Genomic DNA, 12,341 nt, shown 5'->3' on the forward strand with positions numbered 1-12,341 from the left:
TATATTTTTGACATGTAAACACGTTTACGGTTAGGTGCTTTTTGAAATACAAACCAATATTAGTTAGTGCTCTTTGTTTGATGAGTGATAATGAAGTACAGATCTGTGACTTAAGAGAAACATGAATTAAATAGTTGCAATGAAGGTGCTTTGATCACAGCTACAATCCTTCAAGGACTTAATAATTTTAAAAAAATAACAATCACGCACTAGTGCATGAAAAATAGTTTGGATTAACCAAATTGAATCAATTTATCCCGACTGAGGGACAGAAAGATTCGATTCAAAGAGTCGTTTTGAAGGGGAAGTCACATGTCCAGAGTACGAAAATTCTTCGCATAAAAATCCCGTGACTTCAGCAAGGAAATATTCAGGTAGTACAATAAACAGCGTAATGACTTGAGTCAAATTCTGAACTAAGCGTTTTCAATAACTAAATCGACAGCTATTAAGAAAGGAAGTAAATGTGATAAAAAGAGCAGTCCGTTTTTTAAAAGGGGCATTTTTTCCTACGCTGAGAATTTCTAACGTTGAAATTCCGATGGGTGCGTGATTTTTTTACGTATACAAAGGCGGGAACTATATTTTTAAACTAAATCGCATTAGTCGGCGAACTGGATTGACGCGACCTTGAGCAACATTTTGTAGCAATGTCATCAATTAAACGGCGTATGGACGGTTTGAACTTATTTGATTGACCCCTCTGAGGCCGTTCGAATGGAACAAACAACAAAGTGGAAATATGCCAAGAATGAAGCAATACAATTAATGTGTAACCGGACACTTTAAGTTGGAATGTAAGCAATTCTAAGCCTTCATCTGGTCAGAAATTGCTCAAGGAACATCAAGCCGAATTGCAGAGGTTATCACAATTATGCGGTGGAATTTGAAGCGCGAGAACCTTCCGGACATAAGAATTTCCCTGTAAGCGCCGTGAATCAAGCTCTCGGTTGACCAGCGTGGGTGTCTGTCTGCCTGAGTGAGATGGCTAATGTCCAATTGCAATGAGGCGGAACCACTTCAAAGGTTTCTAAACAGGCACCGACAGTATAAAAATAACCAGCCTGAATAATTAGTCAATGGTAAACAACGGCATGTTGGCTTAACATCTTTCGGGAGTTCACGGTGCCTCAATCGAGCTCTGGTCGTGTTTACGTAAATTCAGTCTATGAAATCGGATCATCGTGACCACTTGTAAAAAATTCAAATCGGATCTGCAATGTTGGCAGTCGAGATCGCGTGAATGCAAGTTTCATCGGTTGCTGGAAAAAATCCAAGGAAATTAGGAGGGGGATTTGATGTTACCATGGTTTTGATTGGGTGGTGGGGAGAGAAGGCTAGTTCGGAGTCCTTTTTACCCTCTTTGGCTGGTTAAATTGCAAAAGCAGCTAAGATTTGCGAAGACTAAATTGTCCACGGTGGTCCTTCGGTGGGTACTCCCAGTGAAGTTTTCTATGCAGTGATGATTTGAAAGTAAGGGTAACTTTTACTGTGCAGAGTTAAAGCCTGAAATGAAAGAGAATTCCAGTGCTGAGGAGCACTGGGAGGTATGGAAAACTGCCTTTGAGGTATTTGCATGTGTAAAACAATTTAAGTGTCTCAAAGACGATCAGAATTTATGTAATAAAAGATAAAATTAGCAGAAAGCTGGCCGTGCAGTTAATGGGGTCTATTATCTTGATCACGGAATATCATCTGGAGAAGTAATAAGAAGTAAACAAACTGAAACGGAAAGAAGACCTGGGAACTGAATACATGTCAAACGTCCAGTATAACTACTGTAGTCTTAAAATCTCAATCAAGGCGAAGTTTTACCATGAAACTTTTCAATTTTTCCCCTTCTCTGGGGTTGACGAGGAGAATCACCCGATGTCTATCATTCTTTCAGTTCTCGGACTCGCCAGCCAAAAAAAAATTTGATTAAATAGATAAGTCCTGGTATCAGAGAGGCCAGTGCTCTATTAAGATAAAAATGTGGCTTTCCTGTTGGTGTTTTGGTTTGGTATCGTTGTCTTGTATAACTTGTTGTAAGTAACAAACAGCAAGAGTCATTTTAAATGGCTACATGCCCCTGTTTTTGATGTAATCAAACGAAAGCGGGCCTTACGAAGAGGCCAATCGAGAAATACAGACACAGCAGCCTTCCCGTAGACTTTGTAACTTGGGCGACAAATACGAAATATTTTACCGCCTTTCTCAGCATAAATTGAAGCTTTAGTAAGGGATGAGCTTTAGATTTTGTACCCCACGTCCCCTCCCTTCTTGTCCTATTCAAACCCCCCCCCCCCCGTCACTCCAACGAAGATTTATTACTGTCGACGGGAGTCTGTTAAAGTTTGTGCCGCATAATCAACCCTTTAATTTCGAGCTTACAAGGATCACGTTTATCGCTGATTGCTTTGATGTCCTTAGCTTGCATGCCGGGCTGTCTCCGTTTCCGCTGTGGCTTTGTTATCAGATGACCCGTCACTTGTACTCTCATTATTTTTAGCGTCTATTTGAACTACCTTAAGCTGGTGGTTATTTTCGAATTGACTTTGTTTACTTTCGCCCCATTGCGTCCTTTCATTGAAAAAAAAAAAAGGATTGATCGATTCTTGCTTGGACGAAGCAACAACGGAACGCACCTCACATGAGAACAAATCGACGTAAAAATTTGGGCTGTTTCAATCTAACAGTTGGAGTTTGACCTTTCAGAGGGATGTCCCAGGTTTATTGTAGGTACCTCGTGTCACATTCAAGACAATCTCAGCCAGACGGTAGACAGAATAAATTTGTCACGAGAAGTTTTGAGGTTATCTTGGTTATGGTGCGGAAAGCAGCCTGCCAGGCGAAATTTTGCCGCGTATCTGGGATGGATGAAGGCAGTATTGTCTACACGATTGTGCAAACTATGTTGGCAAAATGTATACCTGATTTGCAATATGCAAGTATGCCGCATTAGTTATTTTCTTTCAATTTCTGTGCGTCTCTTATAAACTTGTCAGATTGGCAGATACGACTGTCACTCTTTTGTGTGCATGCAAATTGACTAGCCTTCTTGTCCTCGCTTTGAGAGGAAATTCGATTGTTTTTAAACACGATGTCGAGGCCAGAAAGTAGCAAATTAGGCACGCCACTTATGGGAAGTCTATCAGCACTCTCATCGCACAGCCTAGGCAGATAATCTTGCATACAATAGGCCATCTTCAAGATGCACAAAGACACTGCTTTCAAACGAGGGTAAGTGAAAGGCCTATGATGTAAAGCTGATTTTCCTTTTGATGCAAGCAGATCTCATTTTCACAAGAATGGTTTTGCACTTGGCCTCGTTTTGAAAGTGAGGATTTTTAGCAATCGGAAAGTACTATTGAGGCGGTCGCCAATTTAGCTGTAACTTGGAGAAGTAAGGTATTAGTGCTGTAATATCTTTCAACGCCATGATTCGGATGCGCCGTTAAAAATACTACAGTTGCGGGTAAGATTCCTTTAAAAGCTAGTCACATTCAACTTCCATGCATATATTCACTATACAAAGATAATGAAAATCGGCAAACCTCTTTTATCTCCACCACACCCAAACGCCACAACAACGCAAGTCTTCTTAAGGTAGCTAAAACAGTTCGCAGAGATCCGTGATTAGCCTTTGGCTAGATATCTCTTCCTCAATCAGAGCTTAGCGGTGAGCGTGTGAGAGCAGGAAGGATTACGACCATAATCCTCTGATAGCAGAAATGAAGGGCATCTGAGGGATGGTACAGAAAAAAAAATGCGTTATTTGAGCCTCATTAAAATGGGGGTGGAGTATTAATGAGAATGTTAAATGCATTTGTTTTAACTTCAAGCCAATGACTATTGAAGGCGCGAAAAGAGAAAAAAGGACCACTTCAGCCTCACTGAAATGAAGGGAGAAAATGGCTGTACTGTTCTACATAAAAACTACGGCCAGTGTGCAATGCTGAAGTAAACTTACTGCAGTCCACTTTTCGCCATATTTATCATCTTCATCAATCTACAGAGGTTACACCTTTGTAGCCATCAAGATGGTCAGAAGGTCTGGTAGCATATGCAAGCACTGCTCCGGATTTCGCAGATGACTCAGTGACCCTTTGTGTCCTACAGTGTAAGAAGAACAGAGGTTTCCTGTGAATCGAAACAATGGCTTCACTGTGTCCTAACCGGATACAATTGGATCCTTGTGTAAACAATTAGCAAGTTTTAGAAAATTTGGGACGAAGAAGAATGTGACACCTTAATTTCATAAATTCGATATCACTCAGGTGGTGTAATCAACCTCTGTATTTTTCATTTTCAACCCTGAAAGTCTTTTTGAAAAGGCATTGGCAACAACAAGAGTATGCTTCACCTTAGTACTTTAACAGACCCTAGCAAAAGCCGTAAAACATCAATCAGTGCTAATAATAAATCCAATTTACAAAGCAACAATCTGGGTTTCGCATACCTCTCCTTACAAATGCTTTTCCGCCATATTCCCGGCTGGATGTTCTGCTTCAGTCGATTGCATAAGGGCTGAATGTAAAACCATCTTGGCCAGCTTTGTCGATTATACTAACATCAAGTACCTTGAAATTGTATTCCAGGCTCCTTCACCGCCGTAAGAATTACGGCGTTCGCAGTTGTTGAGCTATTCCAGCGTGTCTATAACGTTCCCATTTTTCCACGTAAGCAAGGAACCAACATCTGCTGAAGCCTCTAATTTTTGTACAAACAAAAGCGAATCGGGCATTTGAAGAGACCTTCAGTTGCAAGGACAAGATTGCCTGTCGATGTATAGATAAAATCATAACGGATTGCTAGAACAGTGAGAGAAGTCTCCATTAAAAAGTCAGTTTGATGGCAGATGTACTGTTTTCAACCCAATTTTGGCAAAGTGTATGCTACTCTGTCTATCGATGGTACTGTCTCGGACTTGGTTCGTTGGAGGTGTTTCGCTATCCGTAATTCTTTGGCGAGGCTTGAAAGAGGGAAAGCACCCGCGTTTCGTTCACTTTAAATCATCCGTTTCTAAAATAGGAAAAACAAATATTCTCACCTGGTTTAACACTGTCACACTTGACAAAGAGTGAATCAAACATTTTTAAATGACTTACCGCTCAACTTAAGCTTAACCCTTTATATCCTAACATCAGAACCCACAATCTCCATACCATTCTCTATACATTTCCTAAGGTGCTGACACGAAGAATTTTTTTAACAGAAAAAAAATTTCTTTTGCTGGTGATCACTTTCTTTATTCTCATGACCTTTACGTCTGTTCAGCGGTGATATTGTAAGGAGAAATTAGATGCTAGTCACTCTGAGGCGTCCAATTTCACGTAAAAGAGAGTTTAGAACATTGCTAATGTTAAATGTGAGAGCACTATACGAAATACATTATCTCACTGGTTGAGTAGAGTGTTTTAATGGCCCATTAAGTTTGGTAAAGGGTGCAAAATAACTGACTTGGATCTCACTTTGGTGTATGTTTATCTAAGGGTCGCCTAAGGCATTGTACTTAAGCCATGGATTGGATCAGACTTGTTGTTCGGAAGGCATTGCACTGTCCTTACGGCAGCCTGGCCATTCACCTAAAATACAAAAAATATTTAAGGGCCGCATAGGAAGAAACACCGTCATTCTTCTTTTAATTGTTGGACGTAGATTAGCACGGAGCTAATGATTTTTTGCAATACATTTTAATTAACTGGAAACAAGGCACTTATAACAGTAACTTATCGGCTCTAAGAGGAGGTCTTCGTAAGGGTTAAAGCGAAGATCACGCCCTAGTTGGTCTCAAGGCTTGAAATTTTGTGCTCCTCCACGGGAGCACAAAATTTTCGGCGATTGTCCATATCCTCCTCATAATCTTTACGATATTCCTACCCTTGCGCAAGAGTTTAAAAGCTCCAAAAGAGATAATTCGTCCTACTGATCAAAAAGTTCCTCTTATCTGAATATATTTATATATAAGATAAAGCCCTAACCGGCGAAACGTTTACTACCACTACGGACCGACTAAGGCCGGTTAATAATGTGCTTATATCCTTCTGTGTGATAAATCAAATCGTACTGACGTATCTTTTGCCTTCATAATATGTTCATTGACTGAAGCCAAGGGACTCTGGCCATTAGTGATCGCCTGGCGGGAAGGGGAGAGGGGTCTAAGAGGACTCTGGTTATTATTGATCGCCTGGCTGGGAGAAGAGAGGGGTCTCAGAGGACTCTGGTCATTATTGATCGCCTGGCTGGGAGGGGAGAGGGGTCTCAGAGGACTCTGGTCATTATTGATCGCCTGGCGGGGAGAAGAGAGGGGTCTCAGAGGACTCTGGTCATTATTGATCGCCTGGCGGGGAGAAGAGAGGGGTCTCAGAGGACTCTGGTCATTATTGATCGCCTGGCGGGGAGAAGAGAGGGGTCTCAGAGGACTCTGGTCATTATTGATCGCCTGGCGGGGAGGAGAGAGGGTCACAGAGGACTCTGGTCATTATTGATCGCCTGGCGGGGAGAAGAGAGGAGTCTCAGAGGACTCTGGTCATTATTGATCGCCTGGCGGGGAGAAGAGAGGAGTCTCGGAGGACTCTGGTCATTATTGATCGCCTGGCGGGAAGGGAAGAGGGATCTCAGAGGACTCTGGTTGTTATTGATCGCCTGGCGGGAAGGGAAGAGGGGTCTCAGAGGACTCTGGTCATTATTGATCGCCTGGCTGGGAGAAGAGAGGAGTCTCAGAGGACTCTGGTCATTATTGATCGCCTGGCGGGGAGAAGAGAGGAGTCTCAGAGGACTCTGGTCATTATTGATCGCCTGGCGGGGAGAAGAGAGGAGTCTCGGAGGACTCTGGTCATTATTGATCGCCTGGCGGGGAGGGAAGAGGGGTCTCAAAGGACTCTGGTCGTTATTGATCGCCTGGCGGGAAGGGAAGAGGGATCTCAGAGGACTCTGGTCGTTATTGATCGCCTGGCAGGGAGAAGAGAGGGGTCTCAGAGGACTCTGGTCATTATCGATCGCCTAGCGGAGAAGTAAGAGGGGAGAGGGGTCTCAGAGGACTCTGGTCATTATTGATCGCCTGGCTGGGAGGGGAGAGGGGTCTCAGAGGACTCTGGTCGTTATTGATCGCCTGGCGGGGAGGAGAGAGGGGTCTCAGAGGACTCTGGTCATTATTGATCGCCTGGCTGGGAGGGGAGAGGGGTCTTAGAGGACTCTGGTCGTTATTGATCGCCTGGCGGGGAGGAGAGGGGTCTCAGAGGACTCTGGTCATTATTGATCGCCTGGCTGGGAGGGGAGAGGGGTCTCAGAGGACTCTGGTCATTATCGATCGCCTAGCGGAGAGGTAAGAGGGGAGAGGGGTCTCAGAGGACTCTGGTCATTATTGATCGCCTGGCGGGGAGGAGAGGGGGGTCTAAGAGGACTCTGGTCATTATTGATCGCCTGGCGGGGAAGGGAGATGGGTCTCAGAGGACTCTGGTCATTATTAATCGCCTGGCGGGGAGGAGAGAGGGGTCAATGAGGACTCTGGTCATTATTGATCGCCTGGCGGGGAGAGGGGTCTCAGAGGACACTTGTCATTATTGATCGCCTGGCGGGGAGGAGGGATGGGTCTCAAAGGACTCTGGTCATTATTGATCGCCTGGTGGGGAGGGGAGAGGGGTCTCAAAGGACTCTGGTTATGTCACGATAAAATTTTCCTGATAAGGCTCAGTAATAATGTAATATTCTTCTAATCCACCCCCACCCGCCTCTCATTAACAATTCATTAGAAGCTAATATCTATAGTTGCCTCTTTAAACTTCGTTGGCGACGACTAATCTCCCCTATAATCCCCTCTGTGATCACCCCAAAAAATTCCTCGGACCCCACCCAGGCTAAAAAAACTCAAAGGTCCTCAATTCCCATCTTGTAAAAGATCTTCGTGAACGCAACTGTGTTTCACTGAGTCGGTTTACATTTTACAAGAACTCTACATATTGTTGGTGATTTCGTTTAAGTGTACAGTAAGAGAATTACAAGATTAAACGATCTTAAAGCGCCGAAGAAACTTTAAATAGTTCCTTTTTTAGACACTTTATTAGTCAGGGCTACATCGCATTTTAGATATTCTTACAACTAAATTTTATTACTCTGGGGATAAACCATGATAACTTTATATACAAAACGACATGCCTAGGGGACCCACAGATGTTGACTTTCAACCGGCAAGGAGAGGTGACGCCTTTGTCCATGGAGAAAAGTAGGAAAATGAAGAAATAGAATGTGAAGTTCAATGCATTTTGTAAATAGAAAGGTTTGGTTTGAATAAAACTTGAGAACTGACTTGCAAATACAAATTATGAAATAGTTTTATAACAATAAAGGATAACATGAAATCCTGAAATAACAACGAAATGATACAATGGATGAAATTATTTCCTTTGGTAAACTGAAGGAGGGTTCTATTTACAAAAGATAAGAAAACAAGTAAATTCTCGTTGGAAATTTCCTAAAAGGAAATGAGAATGGAACAAAAAAAAGAAACACAAAAACGAATTGCTAGAACAAGCTGACCAACACTGGTCTGAGAAAACAGAACATTTTTTTATTACAGCGGATACAGTGCTGATCCTAAACTACTTCTTTCCCCGCACTCTGAGGCTTATTTTCTTATTATGCTCTTCAGTATATAATTATATTGCCAAATATTGTTTTAATGATCAATGATAATAAATGATCACATACTTCCTCCATCGGATGAACCAAACTATTTATCACAAATATAGTATTTGGTAAGCAAATGAACACAGTTAAGCTTCTTTTACACCATAGGAGGTGAAAAAGGGCAGATTCATTCGATAATTTCCCAAAGAGTACTTCAGATCCTCTTCTACCAAAAAAAAAAAATCTAACGATGATTCCTTAGAAATTGGCTCATCAAAATTCAAGTTGTACAGCAACAGATGCAATAGATAATGAGTGGACACCCTTAAGCGCTGAACAAACTATAAAAAATTCATTATGATTTACTAGCATTCACTTGTGCGCTAGTAAAGTAAATGAAGATAACATTGGGGCGTTTGACTGTGCGCGTAAATAGGGAGGAAAGAACCAATCAGATTGTAGAGATTGCTACCAAGGACCAATCAGATTGTAGCGTTTGCTGCTAAGAACCAATCAGATTGTAGGGTTTGCCACTAATAACCAATCAGATTGTAGGGTTTGCAACCAAGAACCAATCACATTGTAGGGTTTGCCAGTAAGAACCAGTCACATTGTAGGGTTTGCCACAAAGAACCAATCACATTGTAGGGTTGCCACTAAGAACCAATTAGTTGTGGGGTTTGCTATCATGCTCTTCTTGAAAAATAAGCTTTTTTATTTGTCAAGTTGTTTTTTTCTTAAGTATCTTAATACAACAACTTTATATTACTATTGCTATCACAAAACGCAAGATCGAGCCGACACTGTAACTACCTCCGTCTTTTGCGGAGTTAAAGATTCTGCTCAGTAGCTTTTGCTTCAAGGGTCACAGATTTAAGAGCATTGACCAACAGACTTGAATAGGACTGAGGCGGATCCAGGATTAAGCGCGGGGGGTTCGGATAAAACTTTTTGAAAGATTTTACTAATATGTCAGTTCTTTTGTTTGAAAAAATATTATCAGGTTTGCAATAAATTGTCGACAGAACCTCACCAAACTGGATTTGTTACCTCTAAACCAAAGTATTTTGAAATGAACATTTTTTTAAATAAAGTCGTTCAGTGCGTTTCGGAGTACATTACAATGTTTTTATGTTCTCAAAAATGATCGATAAATCTCGATCTTTCAGATCCAACATCGGCAGTCACGCTTCCAAATAACGCAGTGTTTGATGTTGATCAAGTATTTTGGATTAAAATATGTTTACCTTTTTCGAAAGTCAGCCAACTTGCCACGGTAACGAAATGCTACACAAAGCTTTATTTTAATTGTCAGTGAGTGTCAAACAAAGTTCCGCGAGATAATTTTTCTTGATAGATGAAAGTTGGGCCGGTTTAGGTTCATTAGCCAGGAACAAAAGCCCGCTAAATCGGCCGGCTTGATCGAAAATGCATCGGACAGGTGTCTAAAGACATTCTTGTCCACTATTATATCCCGGACTAAACGAGAGAAAATATTCACGCCGAAATGATATGGAATTACCAAACGATCACGAAGGATTTGACACCACAAGAGGAAAAGGTTACCAAAAGCTACTAAGAGTGGGTGTTGTCAATACCATAAAAGGTTCGGCGTGAAGTGCCACAATCTTGCTTCGCTTCATAAAAATAAACGAGATCATTCATGTCCAGTGCATGATTCTTTTAGAATAGTGAACATAACTATCCTAGCTACATAATAAATATAATTTTCAACAAAAGGTTGTCAAATTCTGTCGACTCACAGCAAGAGAAAGTGACGCTCGCTAGGTTAATCACCCTAGTTCTGGAGTTACCTTAATGCAAAGAAAACCGCCTCCAAAATGGCGATCAAAATCAAACATCACAGTAAAGCCAAGATAATCCTCATGAAAAGTAATGACATGGCTCAAATAGTTCGTAATGAAAATTTCAAGTGAATTTGACTCATGCATCTTGCAAATTGAAGGCATCAATTTGTTCATATTTCACGTGAGCCCGTAAGTTTGCGGACATATACCAACGGTCATTCACCTATACTCAAATAAATGTCCGTAAGTTTTTCAAATTTTAAATCACATCTTCTCAGTTAAAAAATGATATGACTAGATGAATCTCTGTAAAATTACCATATGGAGGATTCGTATTTGGGTGTTGCTATGGCTGTCCTGTTTGGTTTGAACATGAAGTGATTTCGTTTTTCAGCCGCCATCTTGGAATGGTCATGATGGTTAATGTTCTTGTCTTGTTGTGTTAAAAGTTGTTGCGAGCTCAGTGAGAGAGCTAGCTTTTGTCAATGTATATTGTTATTAATAATTAGCAAAAGTTTCATTTTGCATATCTTTATTGCTGGCTTAAAATATATCTATACTGGTTAAACAAGGAAGTTACGTTAAATGAGTATTGGCAATCCTATTTTGTGAACTTGCAAGTAGATATTCAGTAAATAAACAGTGAGTTCGAGTATTCATAGTTTGCTGTGTGGGAAAAAAGTTACCATACTGAGTTGTTTACAAAGAGAAACTTCTCATTGGATTCGATTGCTTGTTGTAATATACGGGTCTCAAACAACTGTCTTAAACCAACAGCTATAAGATGGATCGTGGTTTCGACATCACAGTATGGAATTAGACTTGAAGAATTGCTTAGCAGGACGTCATTTCTAAGTTTCTTACAAGTTGCAACATCGAAACGTGGCATTTATGCAAACGATTGTAAAGCTTCGACGTCGGTTAAAACACGATACATTAAATTCTCTCTCCATCCTGTCTGTGAATCTAGTATATCTTACACTTCCGACTTCGAAGAGACAGGAACTACAACATATTTTTACATAACATTTCGAGAAAGTCAAATACCGTGAAAACTAAAAAAATATTCTGCTTGCCGGATGAGGAGAAATTTTGAGAGCATAAATTTACCTTCGGTGAGTGTTCAGGGGTTAAACATATACCGTATGATTTCAATTTTCCTGTACAGCTAAATCAATTTTATTAGATAACAGTTATTTCGAATTCGCTTCTCTAATGCTAGTTAATGGCACTGAAATAAGTATCGCAGCCGTGCATCGTAAATTGGCTTAAAAATTATCGATCCAGATGGTTGAATTTTAATCTAAAATGTTTCCGCTATAAGGTTATTTACAAGCCTAGTGCCTAAGTCCTTCATAAACTCTTGCCAATGTTGGTTGAAGGTTCAATATCAGACGCTCCTTACGTAACGAATCGACGAAGAAATAACTGCTTTTCAGTTCAGGCGAAAAGATTATATCAATCTAAAGACAAAACCGTTATTCGTGATAAGAATAGGCAAATAACGAACCAAAATTCATTAAAAATATCACATCATTCTTTCGAATTTTGTCGACTGTGCGAAGTTTCATGACTCAGCTTTTCATCCATTTACCGGCTTACAATATAGTTCAAACGCCACGTGAGAAAAGATTTTAAAATTGAAGCAAGGTCAAGGAACTTACCCAACGAGAGCGACAGAAAATCCATCATTCAATCCTCACACACAGAGAATATCCCAGATGCATTCCGTCCTCACGAGGCAAGAAATTGGAAATCATTTCGAATTCAATACACACTGTCTGGATTTTTTTTTTTGAGACCAGACACAAAAGCTGTTGCTTACGTAAAGCACCTATTCAACGGTACTTGCGTGACATAGAGCCGCATGCGTGTCACGCGTAGACTTTGAACGTTGTACCCTGATTTTTAACCCAACTTCTTACA

General features: G+C 40.9%; 1 protein-coding gene across 10 annotated transcripts in view; it reads right to left on the reverse strand.

Annotated features, from left to right (window-relative positions):
• LOC113667793 (RNA-binding motif, single-stranded-interacting protein 2) overlaps nucleotides 1–12,269 on the reverse strand; it is a 44,461-nt gene extending 32,192 nt beyond the window's left edge. For 3 of the 10 annotated variants that reach the window (XM_089182241.1, XM_089182237.1, XM_089182233.1), the window contains exons 1-5: nucleotides 12,080–12,225; nucleotides 5,443–5,567; nucleotides 4,442–5,004; nucleotides 3,953–4,095; nucleotides 3,537–3,724 (exon numbers count right to left, since the gene is read on the reverse strand). The gene's annotated coding sequence lies outside the window, so the exon portion shown is untranslated. Of the gene's footprint in view, nucleotides 1–3,536; nucleotides 3,725–3,952; nucleotides 4,096–4,441; nucleotides 5,568–12,079 lie in introns of all 10 variants that reach the window. The other 7 variants (XM_089182236.1, XM_027183649.2, XM_027183654.2 and 4 more) reach the window with 5 other exon arrangements.
• Nucleotides 12,270–12,341: the final 72 nt, after the last annotated feature.

Source organism: Pocillopora damicornis, chromosome 9 (genome assembly GCF_964200805.1).
Source record: "Pocillopora damicornis chromosome 9, jaPocDami1.2, whole genome shotgun sequence".
Taxonomy (NCBI): Eukaryota; Metazoa; Cnidaria; class Anthozoa; order Scleractinia; family Pocilloporidae; genus Pocillopora; species Pocillopora damicornis.